The sequence below is a fragment of the Carya illinoinensis genome, chromosome 15, assembly GCF_018687715.1.
Source record: "Carya illinoinensis cultivar Pawnee chromosome 15, C.illinoinensisPawnee_v1, whole genome shotgun sequence".
NCBI lineage: Eukaryota > Viridiplantae > Streptophyta > Magnoliopsida > Fagales > Juglandaceae > Carya > Carya illinoinensis.
The window spans coordinates 46,827,863-46,850,562 of record NC_056766.1 but is presented as its reverse complement, the minus strand read 5'-3'; the positions used below and the strand labels follow the sequence as shown (position 1 = coordinate 46,850,562).

Sequence of the window (22,700 nt, the reverse complement as noted above, 5' to 3'; positions counted from 1 at the left end):
ATGGATTTTTCTCATTGTGATACATCATTAACTAATGATATATGGTTCATACTTCTTCCCTTTACTTGTTGATAAAAATTTATATTTGTCTTTATATATATAAAGTAGCTATCAAACAGAAAATCTTGTTTAAACGGTTTTTATTATTTTCCAGTTAAAGTTAACAACGTGAGTCTAAATTTGTCTGTGTACTGTCATCTTTTAAAACTATTGTTTCTATTTTTAAAAATTTAAGACAATAGATTATTATGATCTTTTGAAATCTTTAATACTTGCAAATCGAATTTCGAGAAGGCTGATTATATAATTCAATGTGGCAAAACTGGAGTGGATGACAGTTTTCCCTTTCAGAATTATTAAAATGCCCCACTAGGGACTAAATTTAACCTTTGAATATTTTGTTTGTCCTGTAGAGATAAGGGTAATTTCTGTAGTCGTGGGCCCCTTTGACGAGATTAAATGACTAATTAGTTTTCAGTATGTTATACAGTGAACAACGGTTAGAGTGGGTAGAGGTGAAGGTGAAAACTTATTGATCTTTGGCTTAACTTTCTCAAAATGCTCTGAGCCTTTCTCCCCTTTGGGATTTCTTTTTACTTTTTTGCTATCATTTTTATTTTTTATTTATTTACAAGCAAATTGTTGGTAAGCATTTCTTTTGTGTTTATGGCTTCCCATGGGATGATAAGGAGCACATGCCCTCTATCATGAACACATTAATTCTATCTTCTTCATTTCACATTGGTTTCCTTTGTCTCAAATGTGACTTTTTTTCCTGAATTGTGCCAGGCCTTGTGGATCAGGCATCATTGAAGTAGCTGAGTTCATACATCAACCTCATTCTCAACTTGTTCCCTGAAAGGCTGTCAAATCATGCATACCCCAAAAGCCTAATGTAAGCCTCAAATGCTTGTTTTCTCTCTCTCTTGGAGGTTTATTGGAATGTTGCTTTGTGGGATAAAAGGGTTTTATTCTTTTTGGTAGCTGAGGTTGGCTGGGTAATGCAGTTTAAATTTAAATATTATGCTTGATCTTTTTTTAGCCGTTTGGTAGCTATTTATTGTCTGTATTAACAAACTTCACTAAAGAAATAATGCAGAGGTGCAGCAGCGGTACCTGACTTTCTTGCTTTTGGATGGCGTAGATCATTAATTATTCCGATTGCTCGAGATCCATGATATTTTAGTGCTTTCTATATGCATTAACACTGTGTATAATTTTTATATCGAAGTAAAATTAATTTATATATCTTGTTAATTTTAAATGACTGTATCTATATTGATACTTTAATTTATTATCTAAATTTGAAAACAATAATTTATTGTCCTCTTTCAGACTCATGAAATGAAAGAATGTTCACTCAGTCAAATTATGATAAATGAGAAAAATCCATTGAAATTGTTAATTCCAAACAACGCAATATTGATGCCCTATTTATGACTCATGAATAGGCATAATTTTGACTCATTGGAATTATCAGTTCACAGATTTATCTCTAATTTAGACCGTATATATTCGACTTTAACAATAACCTAAAGCAATTATTTAAGTCCATCAAACATTTTATCTGTTATCAATTCCTATCGATACATCTGCTTGGACATGCATTCTGTCATTCATTGTATTTACTCTATTAGACATTAATCTAATCGAAGTAATGTTACAGTTCTCCAATTGACAATTACATATTAAAAAAGCAATCTCCTCTATTTCCCCTTGAGTTTGTATTAATCTTTTTGCTATTGGAAGCTTATAGGGATTTACTCTTGTTGAAAGTATTGATCTATATTAATTAGCATTTTGACCTGTTCTTCAAATATATGGTTTATGTTTATCTTCTCTTCTAAATCTCAAAACCAAAATTTCCCTTTATTCTGGTTTCAGATTGTATTGATCTTTCTGCTATTGGGAGGTATTCAAATTTTGCTGGGTTTATGGTAATCATCTGTATCTTTAGTAATCGGTTTTATCTTAACTATTAGAGGAAAAAAATTATGTTTTACCTTCAAGATTTGTATATTTCACACCGGTTTTCAATCAATAAGTTACTAGAGATTAATAAAGAAATTTGGCTTTAACACCTGGTGCATATAACTAACATTTCCTAATTTTGAAAATTTGGAAATCAAAATTGGTTGTGCATAAAGTCACTTAAGATAGAGTCAACAATTTTTCCATTAATTCTATCATAAATTAATGGAAAGCCTTGATCTCCATCCATCGCGTAAGTGTTGCATTTGTCCCAAAAAAGAGATGGTTGCAAAAAATAATAATAATAATAATGTAACTGACTACAGGATGCATATAAATACATGATAGAATAATAAGAGTTAAGTTACTTTTTAACTATTTTTTCAAGTAGTGAGTAAAAGTATGATTGGCAACATCAAAATTCAAGTACTATGAAAAACATATAATATGGTTGCCATACAAAATAATATTGCTGAATCATATCTGTATATGCATACATACTTGAATGTCTGTGTGTATAATTTTATACCCATCAAAGGTTAAATTATACTTTCAATTTTGTATTTTTCCTTTTTTCATGTTTTTTGTTTGGCATGTTCTTCTATTTAGTTGTTTATTAAAATGTAATTAAAAAATCCTATTGTAACTTCACCTTCTATTTTTTGTGTTTTCTTTTCAGGTTTTGGGTGGGGGGATTCAGAGCTTAGCATTTCTTGCTTTCAACTTTGTAAGTATATGTTTTATTAAGTATTATGTTTCTTTGTTTTGCTGTGGTTTCATGCCTTGATTTATTTATCTGTCGTTTAATTGTTTATTCATACTAACCAAGACAGTTAGTTGGTTTCTTTTGTTTACTATCATTTTATGCCTTCCTTTATTCATTTATGATTAAATTGTCTATTTATATGGTTTAATTGTTTAAGAGTTGTTCCTACATCTTATTCATTTATCCATTGGCCTATATATATGGTTTTTTACATTTAGAGTTTAATATTAGAGACTTGGTTTCATTATTTCACAGTTAGCTATTTAAAAAAACCAATTCTAGTTACAGAATAAACTGTTTTATAGGAATTGAAAGGGTTAGATAATTCCATAAAAACACAAACCCCACTTGACCAAACCCACCTATTCTTTTTTCCAGAGACCCAACCCAAAGGACCAAATCACAATCCAAATTCCATAAAAACATAAACAAACAACCAAATCAATAGATAATCCAGATTACAGAGAAGAAACAAAAACTATTATGTTGCAGTATTGTTATTTTTCCTCTCATTCCACTTCCTTGGTCAGATATCATCAATTGAGTTTATCGCCCTTTTTGTTCAAGTTTTTTTCATGAAGCTAATTGTGTCATATCATTGATTTATCCCCTATTAATTATTAGGAAACCTCAGCAACTCATAGTGACAATACATGATCATAATGATCCCAACCTTAGCAAATTAAAAGTTTAATTCCTTACTAATTTAATTAATGGAGTGTGTCACACACTATATCATTCATTTTCTCCTTATCGTGACTTCAACCAGATTTCTATGCATATTATGGAACATTCATCAATTCATCTCCAATTATGTATTTACTATAAGAAATAGGAAAGTTCAGAATGAGCATAATTAATATTTGAATAACAAAACAAAGCCACCAAACAAGGCATCAGTGTAAATTGAAGTGCAAGTTAAAAACGAGTTTGTATAGGACTCACCCAAAACTCACAAGATTATACAGTTCAAAACTATTCAGAAAACTAGATTCTGAGGAGCCTTCTCCTTTCCTACCCCTTTTATCACTTCAAAATATATTCAATTGCATGCATTTTGACTGATCTTGTTACTTTGCTTAATAGAATTTTTCTGAACCCTAACCATACTCCTATAAAAATCAAATATGAGATAAAAGAATAGTAACACAGTAATTTTTTTATTAAAAAAACACCAAGGCACTACCAACATGTAAATGGGTGATGCAATTGAATATATATATATATATATAATATCTATACCTTGCACTTTGAGCAACCAACCCAAAAATAACTGCAGGCCATAATAAGCCTCAGATCTACCAACAGAGGCATAATATTTAGTTAAAAATTACTTCAAGCACTGTTAGCTGTGAGCATCTTAAAAATAATGGAAAAATGGCAGATAGATCAATATGTTAAAGCATTCACTTACCGAAGCAGATAATAAACTTACTTAAAAAAGCAGTGTGGGACATTTCCCCATATCTACTTGTTTTCAAGAGGAAAAAGTTGAGACATATACCCATTTTGTTGTAAACTTCTTTTGAATATAATGGTGGGGGACAAAATGAGCAGAAACTTACACCGAATATGTAGATGTCAAAGTATTAACCAGTATATATGTTGTTAGTTAGTTTTTTATTAGTCCATATCAACAGCACGGTCTAGTCTACTCAATAGTAATATTTTACCAAAAGAGATTTGTATTTTCTCTCTCTATTCTTTCATTTGGTGTTCGTATGTAAACAGAGTAATGATCTATGTGAAAAACTCATCAATGAGATTCAGTTTCTAATCTTCATCTTCTTCCCGGGATAAAACTAATTGGCCAAAGTTTTAAGGAATTTTGTGTGGGTAATTATATAAAGAAAATCTCTTTCTATTTTTGACTTAAAGTAAGTGGGAATGATATGCATATATATCATTACATATATTCCAACCTGTAATACATGTGATCATTACATGAGATATATAACAATTAGGCACTTCACTTAAAATGATTTGGTTCAAGTTTGTTAGCGTCCCATGTGCCAGCCGCAAATATGTTTCAAGAGCTATCAATTTTTTCCATTTTGTATAGTTCTTTGTCACCATTTCAACCATAATTTCTCCCAGGTGTGGTCATCATGTACACAACTTTGGTAGTTCTTTTAGTTGTACTTCTCACTTTTTAGTGCCACATGTGGCAACAAACATGCCTATTTCGAACTAATCGCGCTCCAAATCTGATTATGATTTATGTACCTTAAATGTTATTTGGCCGCTTCTGAAAACTTGTACATAGAACTTGTGAAGTTAATAGTTCTTGGTGGCTTATAGTTTATAAGACACCCGAGACATCGATTCTAACACATACCATATAAACATAGCTTTTCACTTCCATCTACCCACAAAACACAATGCAAATTATACACATTCTGACTTGACTATTGAGAAATTTTTATTATCCCATAATATAGCTACACTGCACAACCAGTCTATTCTGCATTTATTTAGTTCTTTGATCTTTAATCTTATACTGAAAACTCAAGATGTATATTTGCTGGTGAATGTTGGATATTTAGTTCCAACTTTTTGAGAGCCAAATTTCTTGTCTTGGAGTATTTTGGTGTTGTTATAAAAAGTTTCATAACCTAGTCATTGCACAACCAATTTCAAATATCTTAACAAACTCTTTTCTACTATCTGGTCAGCTGCATAAGATGGATAAGGCTTGGTTGCATATTGATGATATATTGTATTCTAGTGAGTATACTGAAGGTGTTAGACAATTCCTTGCTATGGCCATAGCCCACACTCCTAGCACTAATCAGATTAGGTATCCATGTAGAAGATGCCGGAATAGAGCTTTCCACTCCATTCATATAGTCAAAGATCATTTGTTCTTTAGAGGGATTGATCCAACTTATCAGTGTTGGATATTCCATGGAGAAGATAATCCTTTCCTTTCTGCTACATTTTCTAATGAAGAAGAAGATAATACATCGACTTGTAGTGATTATATTGATGATCTCAATGAGATGTTAGATGACATTCATCATGGCTTGTTTATGGGAAATCATATACAAAATGACGGAGATGTAAACGCAAAAGATCAACCCTCCACCTCTAATGCTTGAACAAACTTTACTTTCGAGGAGTTGGTAGCTGATGCATGGCGTCCACTTTATCCTTCATGTAATAAGTTCTCAAAGTTATCATTCATCATCAAGCTGCTTCACATCAAGAGCATAGGTGGTTGGACCGTGAAGTCCTTCGATATGGTCATAAAGCTTTTGCAAGAGGCATTTCCGGATGCTTTATTCCCTAACTCATATAATGATGCCCGTCGCTTGGAGATTGGCTTGGGGTTTAGTTACGAAAAGATACATGTGTGCCCAAATGATTGTGCTTTGTTTCGGAAGAAAAATGCATCGTGCAATGAATGCCCTAAATGTAAAGCATTTAGGTGGGAGCAAAGCACAAGTCAGTAACAAATGATACAGAAGAAAGTTCTCCAATATTTTCCCCTGAAGCCGCACTTGCAAAGGCTATATATGTTAAAGAAGACAGCCCAAGCCATGAGATGGCATGTAGAAGGACGTGTTGACAATCTGACATGCATGCGACATCCATCAGATTCTAGGGTTTGGAAGGACTTTGATAACAAACATGAGATGTTTTCCAAATATCCTCGCAATGTTTGACTTGGTTTGGCCAGTAATGGGTTTAACCCATTCAATAACATGAGTAGACCGTACAACATTTGGCCAGGACTGCTTGTGCCTTACAACTTGCCCCCTTGGTCATGCATGAAAGATTCATACACCATGTTGTCGTTGCTAATCCCTGGCCCTAAGTCAACAGGTAATGATATTGATGTGTTCTTGCATCCTCTTCTCGATGAGTTGAAGGAGTTATGGGAAAAGGGTATTTGCACCTATGATGCATACAATGGGCAACACTTTACGTTGCATGCAGCATTTCTTTGGACTATCAATGACTTCTCCGCATACGTCAATCTTTCCTGGTGGAGCACAAAGGGCAAGATGGCATGCCCCAATTGTACAACTGACACAAATTCACAATGGTTGTTATATGGCCACAAACATTGCTATACGGGTCATCGACGATGGTTGACTCCAGGTCACATTTGGAGACACAAAAAAAATATACTTTTAATGGGTATGAAGAGCACCAACTCCAACCATCAAGGGCCAAGGGAGAGAAATTGCTAGAACAATTAAGTCAAGTGTCACATGTTCAGTTTAGTAAATCTTCTTCGAAGAGGAAACGAATGCCCAATCATCTAAATTGGACAAAAAACTCTATATTTTTTTAGCTTCCCTACTGGTTATCCTTGGGTTTGAGACATAACATGTACGTTATGCATATTGAGAAAAGCATATGCGATAACATGTTGGGAACATTGTTGAATATTGAAGGGAAAACTAATGACTCTACCAATGCACGTAGGGATTTGGCAAACCTTGGAATAAGAAAAGAATTGCATTTACAACATGATGACGATCGTATAACTATGGGTCTTGGTTGCTACATGTTAAATTTAAATAAGCGAAAGGCTTTTTGTGCATGGTTGTCAAAAGTTAAATTCTCTGATGGGTTTGTATTCAATATTGCCCAGTGTGTCAATGCTATGACGGAAAGATTAGTGGAATGAAGAGCCATGACTGTCATGTCTTTATACAAGCACTATTGTCAGTTGTGATTGGTGGGTTCTTACGGGCCTATGTGCATCAAGCCTTGATAAAGTTGAGTGGGTTTTTCAAAGAGTTATGTTCCTAAACTTTGAACTTATCAGTGTTGTATCGTCTTCAAGCTAATATTCCCATCATTATCTGTAAACTATAAATAATATTCCCTCCAACTTTTTTTGATATCATGGTGCACCTTTCTATTTACTTGCTAGATAAGGCTCTACTGGCAGGACCCATGCAATACAGATGGATGTATCATTTTGAGAGGTATTTAGGGAAGTTCAAACGGTATGTCCACAACAGAGCCTGTCCTAAAGGCTCAATTGCTGAGGTATATGTGCATCTCAAGTGCCTTACATTTTACTCTATGTACCTCCATGATATAGACACTAAATATAATCGAGAGGAACGCAATAGTGATGTACTTATTGGTTCGACTGAGACGGGAAATGAGACAAATTTATCTATTTCCTCACAAAAGGTTAGACCATTGGGGACATCGCACTAGCACAAATTAGTTGACACACTAATGGTCAAGGCTCGATCGTATGTACTTAATAATTGCATGGAGGTTGAGCAATACATTGAGTAAGTCATCATTCTTGATTTCGATATTTTAGTAGTTGATATATAATGTTACTAGTCTCCTGGTAACAATTCCCTTGTATTAGTAGGGAGCACTATAACAAGATGAAAGAAGAGGACCCTAATAACATCGACCGTAGGTACCAGAGTCAGTTTCCATCGTGATTCAGAGCACGTGTAAGATACCAAACCTTCCGTCCACATATAGTTACATTATATCAAATTCTTGGTAAAATAATAATATTTTTGGTATTCTCTCCTTTTGTGTGGTAGATTTGAGAGCTGCGTGCAGTTAACCCAACTGAGGTAACTGATAAGATATATGCATTAGTATGTGGTCCAGATCTATGGGTTACATCTTATGTTGAATGCATAATGAATGGTGTTTGATTTCATACGAAAGAGCAGGAAAGGCATCACCGCACTCAAAACTACAAGGTTGTGGTTCATGTTGAGCATCAAGGATCCCCTGTTGACTTCTATGATGTGTTGCATGATATTATAGAAATACACTATATGGGTTTGCGTAAGGTTTATCTATTTCAATGCACTTGATTTGCCAATGGGGGATACGTGTCAGGGACCACTTAACGTTAGTGAATACTGCTAGGCAATGGTATAAAGATGAGCCTTTTGCCCTTAGGTGCCAAGCAACTCAAGTATTTTATCTGCCTGATCCGATTTTGTGGGGAAGTTAGCAGGTCATCCAGAAGGTTATAAGTAGGAATACAACATTCCTACTATTATTATGGCCCCAAATGATGATGAGTCATCAGGGGGTGATTTTGAATATGATGATCACAATAATTCGAACAACTATTCCCCTATTCTCGATGTTGATGAAGTCATATTCGATCCCTTGAACTAAGTCAATGAAGAGCATTTGCCCATTGATACAGCTAACATCTCGCATCCAGACCCGTCCCAACCAGTTGATGATAATGTCTCTATGACGCCCCCAAATCCCTTGTACGGACACGTGGAAATTGAGACGTCGGGATGATGACAACACAGGTCATCACCCTATCTCCAAGTGCCAAGTGTGTGTACATGCAACAAGTGTGCAATAAAAACATGCAGTGGATAAATAAAATCTATAACTAAGTATCAGAATTTTGTTTAATACAAACCCTATTAAAACATACATAATAAAATATTGCAAGTCTCAAGTATCGTTTAAACCAAACTACAAGGCATAAAACTCTAAATCAATACTTCGGTGGAGTTGCCTCCTCGGGCTCAACCTCCTCCTCCTCCTCGACTTCTGCATCAAAATCTACGGTACCAAAATAGTGCCGCAGGTAAGTAAAGATCCAAACGTCATAAGATAAAAACATATTAAACTCAAATAATATGCATAAAAGAATGCCAAATGCACATATTCTACAAATCCACATTTTTCTACGCATGTCAAAAATCTCATTTGGTCCCAAAAACATGTTACTTTCCAACTCACGCCAAAAGTCTCATTTGGCCCAAATCCCAATTCAATTCAATAACCAATTAATCCAAATGCACCATGACCTTGGCTCCCATCGTCACACTATGAGTAACGACCATACTTGTGACATCATAACGAGCGATGCCTAGTTTCGCGTCCTGCGCTTACGTAGCCAAGCATCCTCTAGCCCTCGCCAGCAAAGGGCCACGGAGTCGGTGCAAGAGCGTTACCATCGCACCCGCTCCCATTGTTGCCCAGCAACAATCCAGGGGACGTCACTCAGTATATTACGCTCCCGAATGACCAAAGGAGCTCCACCTAGATAATACCCCATCTCGACTTGGGGTAGTGACACACACACACCCGAAAATCTATTTACACAAATAACACTAGTTTTTATCAATTTAATAAATGCAAATGAATGCATCATGCAATGCACACCTCAAGATACAAACCATCTAACCAAATCGCAAAATCAACAATAACAAACAACTCCGTCCTCAATCCATCAGACCCCCGACTCCTCGGACTCAGTCCGAAATTAACCAACCAGTCAAATAATTTATTATAAGAGCAAAAATACATTTAAATCTAAAATAGAAATTAAAAAATACTTACAGTGCTATAAGATATTTTTTGAAGGACCACGACATTGCAAATGGCAGGGAAAAAGCAACGTAACAGTGTAAAATACACTGTGGCAGTGGGTTGTAAAATACCCACTTTCGAACGGGGACAAATCAAGACTTGATATTGATAGGGAATGGCCTAGAAATGTTTATGAAGCTAATGGAAGTGATTTTTGGCCGTGGGTAGTGGTGGAAATGGCGATGGAAGTGAAAAAACGGCAAATCATAGTTGAGCTCGTAGAAGCTGCTCCGGCTACGGATTGGGGCTGAAAATGGGTGGTTTAGGATGGTAGGAGGTAGGTGATGAAGTTGTGAAAAGATGGTGGCCGGAGGTGGAGCGACGGCGGCGAAAATACACAAAAACCGTGCAGCTTAGATGGGCTCTCGGCGGCAAACGGCGGCTCGGATGGAGGTGAAACTTGGTGGGGTGGTTCACTGGTTGGAGGGGAAAGTTTCTGGGTGGGTGGTGCTGGCCACGGCGCCAGGGAGTAGCAGTTCTGGGCTAAAGAAGCAACCGGCGATGGAGGAGAGAGAGAGAGAGAGAGAGAGAGAGAGAGAGAGAGAGAGAGAGAGAGAGAGAGAGAGAGAGAGAGAGAGAGAGAGAGAAGGTGTAGCGCGCGGGAGAGAACCGGAAGAAGAAAGAAAGAAAAGAAGAAAAAAGGAAAAGAAGGAAAAGAAAAAGAAAAGGAAATGAGAAAGAAAAGATGGGGAAAAGAAATGAGATCTAATCCTCACCCTCGGAGTCTAAAAACTGATCCGACGAAAACAAATATAAAAACTATAAAACGATTAAAATAAATTAAACACCACATCAAACTAAAATAAATCCAATTAAAATACAATAAATTAAAATAAAAGAACTAATATATTAATTAAATTAAAATACTCCTTGTTGTCCAGATGACTAACACAAGAGGGGGGTGAATTGAGTTGTATTAAAAAAAATAACAATTATAAATCAAATATATAATATAAAATATAAACAAAATATGAAATAACAATAAATATAAAGAGTAAGGGTAAGAGAGAAGCAAACTCAGTATGTTAACAAGGTTCGACCCCACTGCCTACGTCCTCGCCTCAAGCTACCCCTTGAGGATTCCCAAATTCACTATTCAACCTCTTTCAGGTGGAGATAAAAACCTATTACACCTTTGAACAACACCGCTACAAAGGATCCGTGTAGAACACCCTCTACACTTGCAATCACCTTACACGAGGTGATTCAACTATTCTACATGTAGAATACTTTCTACATGCACAAGGGTTATACACACCCTTTTTTTGATACAAAAGCTGATAGTGGGTAGGTTATCAGAAAACACTCCTCAATGAGTGAAATAAGAACAATACAACGCAAACTATATCTCTCAAAATGAACAAGGATTAAGGCTCAATGCTTAGAGAAGAGAGAATGAAAGCTTTGAATGAATGTTATATGCTCTGGATGTTGTGAATGTGAAGCTCTCAAATGATCTATTTATAGGCATATGAGACTTCATATTCAAATTTAAAAAGATTCACATGTCAAAGACAATATCATTCACTTTTTCAAAAAATTCAAATAAAAGGTTCTTCTTTTTCAATTGTCAAAGACAACATCATTCATTTTTTCAAAAAAAATCAAACCTAATCTTTTACTTTTGGCATATGACAAAATGAGCACACTTTCCTTTTCAAAAAATTCAAACCTAATCTTTTACTTTTTGTATATGACAAAATAAGCACACTTTACTTTTCAAATTTTTCAAACAAAATCATCTACCTTTTGTATAAGTCTAAAAAAGCATCAATCACTTTTGAAAATATTCAAATAAAATATGCACATGTGAAAGATGACAATCAATCAACTTTAATATTTTCAAAGTTCAACCCTTTAATCAAGGCATGCACATGCAAAAGATGACAATCAATCATCTTTCAAAATTTTCAAATTTAATTTTCAAAAATATTCATGCATATGTGGAAAATGTATTTTAATGGTTTATGATAAAATATTAATTTTGAGCATTAATCCTAATTTCGAATTTTAAGAGATTTACAACATTACTCTATGACTTTAATGTGAACTTGTTTCCTTCTTGCTCATGCTTGGTTATTTAATGTGCTTGATTCCATTGTATGAATAACTTGAGTTTGAAACTCCTTTATTCTTTGAATTCATTTGTTATCATTAAAATCCATGTGTAGATTTATAATCACATGAAACTTGAAACCTTGGGTTCAACAATCTCCCCCTTTCTGATGATGACAAATACTTGATAGAACTTGAAACTTGTATTAATACTTAAGCTCCCCCTGAAAATATGCGTTAGTTTTTCAAGCAAAAGTATAAATATAATTCCAAGCATATATAACAAGTTTAGCAATTTAAACAATGTTAATGTTCTAGTCTAAAACTTCTCCCCCTTTTGGTATCATTAAAAAGGATCGGCAGCAAGTAAATAGACTGAAGAAAATGATGTGTTTAATAGTCACTGTAGATAGTTGAAAAGGAGCCGTCCGTGACCCGACAAATGTTCCAAAGACTCGAGGCCTAACTCTATGAATTTAGTGTGGCTAGAGATTTAAACAATCGCCTGATGTTGTTGACAAATGTGATTAAAGGCTCTGAGTTGCTATAAAAAAATGATCATTTTCATCTATCGGATGCCAAAAAAATAATCGCTTCTTGACCTGAGTTCTGTTTTTCCACAACGATAGAATGGCTGAGCAATTCTCTTCCACTAATGTTCCAGACTTGATCAGGAACCCTTGACGCATCAATCATCAATCTTCTCTCCTGAGGCCATCAATACCATGATAGGAGCAGTGAACCGTTTTTCTAGTAAGGCTGATTCTGAGATTATTGCAGAATCAAGAATGCTCAGTAGTCAATATGCTACCTCTGTTACGATCATGTCTTGGAGGTTAATGGCGAGGGTGAGTGAGATTGATCATCTTAACATGCAAATATTTGAGTTACGACAGAAGCTTGCTAATAAGGATAGTGAGAATAAAAGGCTAAAGTAAGAAAACCAAGAGTTGAAAAACTTTGCAGATTGGTATGCTCATGATCTGCAACCACGAATAGAGGAGCTGGAACGAGAAAGGGTTCAGATACAAGGTCAACATTGGCAGATAACAGCAGAGGTTCATCGTTTACTAGAAAAATAGGGACAATCTACTGTTAATCTCGCTGGCTTAGTAAGAAAACTTTTGACAATGTGTGTCCAGCATATCTTGTATTTCTTTTGACTAAATAAGATTTGAAGAGACAATAGTTTGTCTTATTCTTTATGCTATCTCTATAAAATCAATCCTGAAGTTCATCCAATCCGCATCAAGTTTTCTTCTCATCTCTATAACTCATCTGCATTCCTTCAACATTCTCGTTTTAAGCCTTCTATTCTTTTCTCAATGGCTCATTCTTCTAACATTTCTCTAGATCCATCCATGAGGCATTCTGCATCTCAACCTCCTGTCCTTTCTGCAGCTGCCATTGGTGTCATGTTGCAGCAGGAAAATAATAATCTGACTAATAAGTCAGATTCTGATTCTATTTATGACTTGGTGAGTCTTGGGACTCGCTACTCTTCCTTTATTGTTGCTTTTTCTCAGCGGCTACAAGCCAAAAATCATGAAGTTGAAAAGCTCAAGAACAAATTGTTGTACTTCAACGAATTGTTCAAGAGTCTCACACAAGGGAATGAATCATTCGGCAGAAAAATAAACAGTTGAAATCTTTATTAGATTCTTCATTCCGCTTGCCGGTTCCCATGGATAAGAATGACATGATATTGTATGAAGAGAATGAGCGTCTCAAACATGAGACTAAAAATCTCAAGTTTATATAAAAGTATTTAAAAAATCTATCTCTATTTTTATTGACTCTAGTCTATCTTTTAAGAGATATTCATAGCATGCATCATACTTATTTCTCTTCTGATCATATATAATTTATCTTCTGGTAAAGGTTTTGTGAAAATATCTGCTAACTGATCGTGTGTGTTTGTGAATTCTAGTACTATATCGCCTTTCTGTACATGATCTCGAAGAAAATGATATCTTATTTCAATATACTTAGTTCTAGAATGTTGTATTGGGTTTTTTGAAAGATTTATAGCACTTGTATTATCACATTTGATTGGAATGTGATTATACTTGAGTTTAAAATCTTCAAGTTGTTGTTTCATGTAGAGAACTTGAGCACAACAACTACCCGCAGCAATATATTCTGCCTCAGCAGTAGATAGTGCAACAGAATTTTATTTTTTACTAAACCAGGAAACTAATGCATGACCTAAGAAATGACATGCTCCACTAGTGCTTTTTCGATCTATTTTACAGCCAGCATAATCTGCATTTGTGTAGCTGATTAGATCGAAAGATGTATGTTTAGGGTATCATAACCCTAGGTTAATTGTACCACTAAGATATCTAAGAATGCACTTAACTGCAATTAAATGTGATTCTTTTAGAGATGATTGAAAGCGTGCACATAAGCACACACTAAACATAATATCTGGTCTACTAGCTGTTAAATATAATAAGCTACCAATCATACCTCGATATATCTTTGAGTCAACTGGCTTACCGGATTCATCTTTATCAAGTTTAGTTGATGAGCTCATTGGTGTTTCAATTTCCTTAGCATTTTTCATCCCAAACTTCTTCAGTAATTCCTTAATATATTTTGATTGATTGATGAATGTCCTACTTTTTGCTTACTTAATTTGCAATCCGAGAAAGAATGTAAGTTCTCCCATCATGCTCATCTCAAATTCTTCCTGTATAGTCTTAGCAAAAACTTGACACATATTTTCATTAGTAGCACCGAATATTATATCATCAACATAAATCTGAATCAAAAGAATATCATCATTTTCATATTTAATGAAAAGAGTTGTGTCGATTTTTCCTCTTGAAAAACCTTTTTCAATCAAGAAACCACTAAGTCTCTCGTACCAAGCTCTAAGAGCTTGTTAAGTCCATATAGTGCTTTTGTGAGTTTGAAAACATGATTTGGGGAAATATGATTTTCAAAACCTGGAGGTTGCTCAACATATACCTATTCATTTATAAAACTATTTAAGAAAACACTTTTAACATCCATTTGAAAAAGTTTGAAATCTTTATAACAAGCATATGCAAGTAGCATTCGAATAGTTTCTAATCTTGTGACTGGTGCATATGTCTCATCATAATCGATTCCTTCTTCTTGATTAAAACCTTGGGCTACAAGTCGAGCCTTATTTCTAGTAATGACTCCGAACTCATTTTTCTTATTTCTAAAAACCCATTTTGTTCCAATAATAGTATGATTTTTGGGTCTAGGAACAAGTGTCCAAACATCATTTCTTTTAAATTGATTCAACTCTTCTTGCATAGCTAGAATCCAAGATTCATCAAGAAGTGTGTCATCAATATTTTTGGGTTCAATTTGAGATAGAAAAGCAGTATGATTGCAAATATTTCTAAGAGATGATCGAGTACTTACACCTTGTGAAGGTTCTCCCAAAATTTGTTCCACTGGATGATCTTTCACAAATTTCCACTGTTTGATTGCATTTTGTATTAAATTTTGATGATATTTCCTAATGGCTCCATGTTGAACTTCCTCTATTGTTTTCTCTTTGTTGAGATTGAAACTTTCCGTGTTATTTATACCTCTTGTTTCTTCATCAATATATTTCTTGGAGAGTGGATAATTAGATTCATCAAATACTACATGCATAGATTCTTGTACAGTCAAAGTCTTTTTATTGAATACTCTATAAGCTTTACTATTAGTAGAATACCCGAGAAAGATACCTTCATCAGATTTTGCATCAAACTTGCCTAAATTATCCCTGTCATTCAAACTAAAACATTTGCATCCAAATACATGAAAGTAACCAATGTTGGGCTTTTTCTCATTCCAAAGCTCATAGGGGGTTTTATCTAATTTAGACCTTAGCATAACTCTATTTATAACATAACATGTAGTACTTACCGCTTCGGCCCAAAAATAACTAGGCAAGTTGTTCTCATTGAGCATTGTTCTTGCCATCTCTTGAAGAGATCTATTTTTCCTTTCTACTACCCCATTTTGTTGAGGAGTTCGAGGAGCAGAAAAATTATGCACAAAACCATTTTCATCACAAAAAGTTTCAATATTTTTATTAACAAATTCTTTTCCCCTATCACTTCGGATACTTGAAATAGTATAGCCCTTTTCGTTTTGAATTCTCTTGCATAACTTAGTAAAGGTATTATGTGCCTCATCTTTATGAGAAAGAAAGATGACTCAAGTATATCTAGAGAAATCATCAACAATAACAAATGCATAATATTTTCCTCCTAGACTTGCAACTCTATTTGGTCCAAAAAGATCCATGTGTATCAATTGCAATGGTCTAGTAGTGGAAATATGTTTCTTAGTTTTAAAAGAAGTTTTTGTTTGTTTACCAAATTGACATGCATCACAAATTTTGTCTTTAAGAAAATTTATTTTTGGTAAACCTCTCACAAGATCATTTTTTGAAAGTTTGGAAATAAGTTCCATGTTGGCATGACCTAATCTTCTATACCATAACCAACTAATTTCATTTTGAACTGAAAAGCAAATACCATCTTGTGAGGTAATTTCTTCAAAATCAATTGTATAAACATTATTGTTTCTAAAAGCAATAAAACAAATATCACAATCATGATCATTCAAAATAATGCACTTATCCATTTTGAAACTAACTGTAAATCCTTTATCACATAATTGACTTATGTTCAAAAGATTATGTTTTAGACCTTCAACAAGTAGAACATCTTCAATTATGAGAGAAGATTCATTACCAATTTTACCTATTCCCACGATCTTCCCTTTCGAGTTGTCTCAAAATGTCACGTGTCCTTCTTCTTTAGATCTAAGATCAAAGAACTTAATCTTGTCTCCCGTCATGTGTCTTGAACATCCACTATCTAAAAACCACTTATTTTTGCTTGTGAATGACTTCATGCATACCTATAAAAACAATTAAAATGATTTTTCTTGGTACCCAAGTTCTTTGGGTCATTTATTTATTAGTATTAGAAGAAACAAGATTTTTAGGTACCCATATGGTCCTAATAGTCATTGTATGATTTCTTCTAATAGGACAAGTATGATAATTATGACCATTTCTATTACAAAAATTGCAAATAGCATGTGACATATATGAAAAACTTGAATGATTATAATAATATCCCTTTTTGACAAAATTATTTTTATAAAAAGAATTTTGAATATTAGTCTTTGATGTAGAATGATTATCAAAGAAATTTTTATAAGGTTTGTATTTTTGTTTTGGCATATATCCCAAACCTGCCTTGTCAAAAACACATATTTAACTACCAAGAAGTTTTTCAAAATTTCTTTTTCCATTCGTAAAGTTTTCAACAATATTTTCTAAATCGATTTTCTTCTTATTCAATTTAAGAGTTTCATCTTTCAAAATGATACTTTCTTTTCTTAAAATTTCAATTTTGTTTGTTAAAGAAGAATTTTTCTTTTTCAAAGCAGTATACTTGATATCCAATTTTTCAAATTCCTCATATACCTCTTCTAAAACATTTTGCAATTCTTCATATGAAGGATCTTCAATATTATCAAGATTTGTTATCTCAATGTCATCTTTAGCCATAAGACAAAGATTTGCTGATTCTTCATTGCTTGCTTCACTATCTGAGCTACTTGAATCATCATCCCATGTAGCTTTCATTGCTTTCTTGCCCTTGTTTCGATCTTTCTTTAGCAGAGGACAATCTGGTTTGATATGACCAGGTTTATTGCATTTATAACAAATTAAAATGTCATTTTTACCTGAATCTTTCTTGGAAAACTTTTTGAAGGATTTCCTCGGAGGAGTTATATTTTTCTTCAAGAACCTCTTAATTATTCTTGTTATCATCGCAACTTCTTCATCTTTATCGTCATTTTCTTCATCTTCATCACTTTCACTTTCATGAGGAACAGCTTTAAGTGCTAAGCTCTTCTTTGACTTTCCTTCTTCTTCTCCTCTTTTCAATGTGTACTCATGGGTGATAAGTAACCTAATGAGTTCATTGACTTCAAGCTTCTTGAGGTCTCTAGCTTCAAGAATCGCTGTAACTTTTGATTCCCAACGTTTTGGTAAAGAGTTGAGAATTTTTCTTACTATCTCTACCTTGGAATAAATTTTGCCAAGAGCTGTCAAGCTGTTTATGATGTTAGTAAAACGAGTGTGCATACTAGAAATAGATTCATTATCATTCATCTTAAACATTTCATATTCATGACTAAGAATATAAATTTTTGATTCCTTGACTTGCTAAGTTCCTTCATAAGTTACTTCTAAGTTATCCCAAATTTCCTTTGCCGTAGCGCAATTCATTATTCTATGAAACTCATTTCCATTAAGAGCATTATATAATAAATTCATAGCAGTTAAATTTAAAGTATAAAATCTATCGTCTTCACGATCAAACTCTTCTTCTTCTTTTTAGACCTTTACTCCATCAACCACTTTTGTTGGAATATAAGGTCCATTTACAATACATTTCCAGATTTCTCTACCTTGAGTTTGAAGAAATATTCTCATTCTAACTTTCCAGAATGAGTAATTATATCCACAAAAGAGTGGAGGCCGACTGCTAGATTGACCTTCACCAAATGAAGCTGCAATGTTAGCCATAAGATCTTAACTCAAAAGATAGTTAATCTTATAATAGAGCTCTTAGCTCTGATACCAATTGTTGCCCAGATGACTAACACAAGAGGGGGGGTGAATTGAGTTGTATTAAAAAAAATAACAATTATAAATCAAATATATAATATAAAATATAAACAAAATATGAAATAACAATAAATATAAAGAGTAAGGGTAAGAGAGAAGCAAACTCAGTATGTTAACGAGGTTCGACCCCACTGCCTACGTCCTCGCTTCAAGCTACCCCTTGAGGATTCCCAAATTCACTATTCAACCTCTTTCAGGTGGAGATAAAAACTTATTACACCTTTGAACAACACCGCTACAAAGGATCCGTGTAGTGCACCCTCTACACTTGCAATCACCTTACACGTGGTGATTCAACTATTCCCTGTGTAGAATACTTTCTACACGCACAAGGGTTATACACACCCTTTTTCTGATACAAAAGCTGATAGTGAGTAGGTTATCAGAAAACACTCCTCAATGAGTGAAATAAGAACAATACAGCGCAAACTATATCTCTCAAAATGAACAAGGATTAAGGCTCAATGCTTAGAGAAGAGAGAATGAAAGTTTTGAATGAATGTTTTATGCTCTGGATGTTGTGAATGTGAAGCTCTCAAATGATCTATTTATAGGCATATGAGACTTCATATTCAAATTTAAAAAGATTCACATGTCAAAGACAACATCATTCACTTTTTCAAAAAAAATCAAACCTAATCTTTTACTTTTGGCATATGACAAAATGAGCACACTTTCCTTTTCAAAAAATTCAAACCTAATCTTTTACTTTTTGTATATGACAAAATGAGCACAATTTACTTTTCAAAATTTTCAAACAAAATCATCTACCTTTTGTATAAGTCTAAAAAAGCATCAATCACTTTTGAAAATATTCAAATAAAACATGCACATGTGAAAGATGACAATCAATCATCTTTAATATTTTCAAAGTTCAACCATTTAATCAAGGCATGCACATGCAAAAGATGACAATCAATCATCTTTCAAAATTTTCAAATTTAATTTTCAAAAATATTCATGCACATGTGGAAAATGTATTTTAATGGTTTATGATAAAATATTAATTTTGAGCATTAATCGTAATTTCAAATTTTAAGAGATTTACAACAATACTCTATGACTTTAATGTGAACTTGTTTCCTTCTTGCTCATGCTTGGTTCTTTGATGTGCTTGATTCCATTGTGTGAACAACTTGAGCTTGAAACTCCTTTATTCTTTGAATTCATTTGTTATCATCAAAATCCATGTGTAGATTTATAATCACATGAAACTTGAAACCTTGGGTTTAACACTCCTTCAGTGAAAATACACGTAAAAACGGGGTATCACAGTCTCTATTGAGAATGACCCACTTGATGAAGAAAATAGGAATGGAGGACATAAGTGCCAATGATAACTCTGATAGTGAGTCCAAGCATCATTTGACCGGGGGACAGATGATGATAATGGTAATCCAGATTGTAGTGAGTATGTTCATTGAGCATGAAATGAACTATATGGTTTGCATTTCACAATCCCAATCCTAACAAACTATATGGTTTCCATTTCACAATACATGATAAGATTAAGTTGTTGAAATTAACTACTTACTATAAAGTTAACCTATTCTTGTAGTTGACTACGTGTATGTGGGTTATGTGCAGATAATGCTTGACTTCAATTGTCAATGTCGATGTCAATATAAGAACACGGTGGGAAACTAGCATGGTAATGCATCAGGTATTAAATCTTGGAGTACATGTTCAACTAAACTTAATTGTCAAAGTTTTTTGTTCATACTTGGAGGTCGATCTTCCAATCCAGATTTTGTCCCAAGAGACTAAACATACAAAGTATGAATTAATATGTTGATAAATGAACACAAAAGGTTAGCCCATTGGTGGAGAAAAGGTGTTTGAAAATTAAGGTAGTTAAAAGTTGGCAATTGTACACAAGTCTATGTGAGTATCACAATTGAAACTCAATGGACATGATCGTATTTGACGATTTGTATGTAAAATAGGAGTAAGAAGAAAACTTAGTTACACTAATTAGTATAATGATCAAGGGTAGGTTTTTACATTATAATGCACTAACTAATAACATCAACTTTGATTTAGAGGGACTTGAAGTTAGTTGCCACTGCTAGAAATTAATGTTTATAAAAGGCAAGAGATAAAAGTGAATATTACATTTAGGACATTATACATGTGCCTATAAAATAGTAAATCCGTGAGTATGAAGTTTGGAAAATGTTGCTTGGCAATGTATACTTAATAAGCTTAAGAGATTTGTTAGCTTAGAAATGGAAGTAAAGAGATACTCATAGTGTAATTTAATATTGTGTGCAGATTCAGTGCTAGCACTTTAAAGCTAATGTTATGATTGGTCCACCTACATCGACTATTGATGGAAGGAGTTTGTTGCAGTGATATGATATTGGATCTTCTTTGAACTACCAACTAGGGGGTGAACGACGAGATGTAGTTTCTATAATTTATGTAATTCAGGTCAATCTCAAAACTTGACATTAATGTGTAATTTGTGTAACTAAAATATAGGCTAAATTTTATTGAAATGTTTGTACTTCCATGTCATTAACATGTTGGTAAATTGCATGTACAAACTACATATGGATGACATATAAGTTGATGGAAAGTACTCTAGATGGATAATATAGGGTATATATGCATACCAATGGGGGAGTATTGTCTATTGATAAATGCTTTGGGGTTATAATAATTAGGCCATGGTGCAAAACAGGAAATGAAAGTTGGAATATATGCACATGTAGGGGATCATATGTTGCAAAATGATAGGGACTGAATACTTTATCAAAGGGGAACACAACAACTTAAATCATACCAAATTAAGTTAACTACAACACATAACAATCCAGATTTATGGATGAATTCAGTAAATTCATGACAAATGTCTTGTACAAAGTAGGCATTAAGGGTAAAAGCTAAAATATTCAAGCAACTTATATGTTAAAGATAAAAATAATAAGTTTGTGTAATTTTGCCGTGATATAGTAGTACTAAGTTTTTTCATTTTTTATTAAATTTCATATATATATATATATATATATATATATATGTATGCATATATAGCTGTAAAAATTGAGTACTTGAAACAACAATTAGGACACTTCATTTATTTATTTGGTTAAAGTTACATATATAGATTCCCATGCATGTGCGATCTGCATGTATATATGTAGGTTTCATGAACTATCAATATTTTGCATTTTTATAGCTTTTTGTCACCATTTCCACAATATTTAGATCCTCCCATAGAAGTAAGCCATTTTGCAAGTAGTTTTTGCGTTATATGCAATGTTTTTCCTAGCTTTGAGATAACTGAAATTGCCATTGATCATCCATTCCTCAAAAACAACATACACAAAATTGTGCTTGTACTTCTAGCACATACAGACTACTATGACCCAAAAAAATGCTTATAATATATATATATATATTATATCTGTCTTATTTTCGTGGCTGACTTGGTGTAATATATAATTGGAATATTGATCACCAACCAACCTTTATATATTAATTTACTATGATCATCTAGGTTTTTTAGGAAATTAGGTATATATATATAAAGATGGCAACTTAATCATATATATTGAGATTGATCCTTAGCTAAACCAAATGCTAATGGTTACAAAATTGGTGGCATGCATGCCTGATTATGGTAAAAACATATATATAAATATATATATATATACCATATGGTATATATAAATAGGAGTTGGTAGAGATGATGAAGAGGCGGTACCCTTAATAACCCAAAAATTGTAGTAAAATATAAAGTATGAGGATTTAATTTAACTAACATAGAAGGGTATTTTGGGTGGGATATAAATATTTTTGGGGGATATTTTGATTGGAAAATGGTGCCACTGTGGGGTCCACAACAAGGCTAATGAG

At 33.6% G+C, this 22,700-nt stretch overlaps 1 long non-coding RNA gene across 1 annotated transcript; it reads left to right on the top strand.

Moving 5' to 3' along the window:
- Nucleotides 1-598: 598 nt before the first annotated feature.
- LOC122295643 lies at nt 599-21,316 on the top strand. Its single transcript, XR_006238196.1, has 4 exons — nt 599-895; nt 2,651-2,698; nt 20,427-20,502; nt 21,114-21,316. It is a non-coding gene; the product is annotated as an uncharacterized LOC122295643 (long non-coding RNA).
- The last annotated feature ends 1,384 nt before the right edge of the window (nt 21,317-22,700 follow it).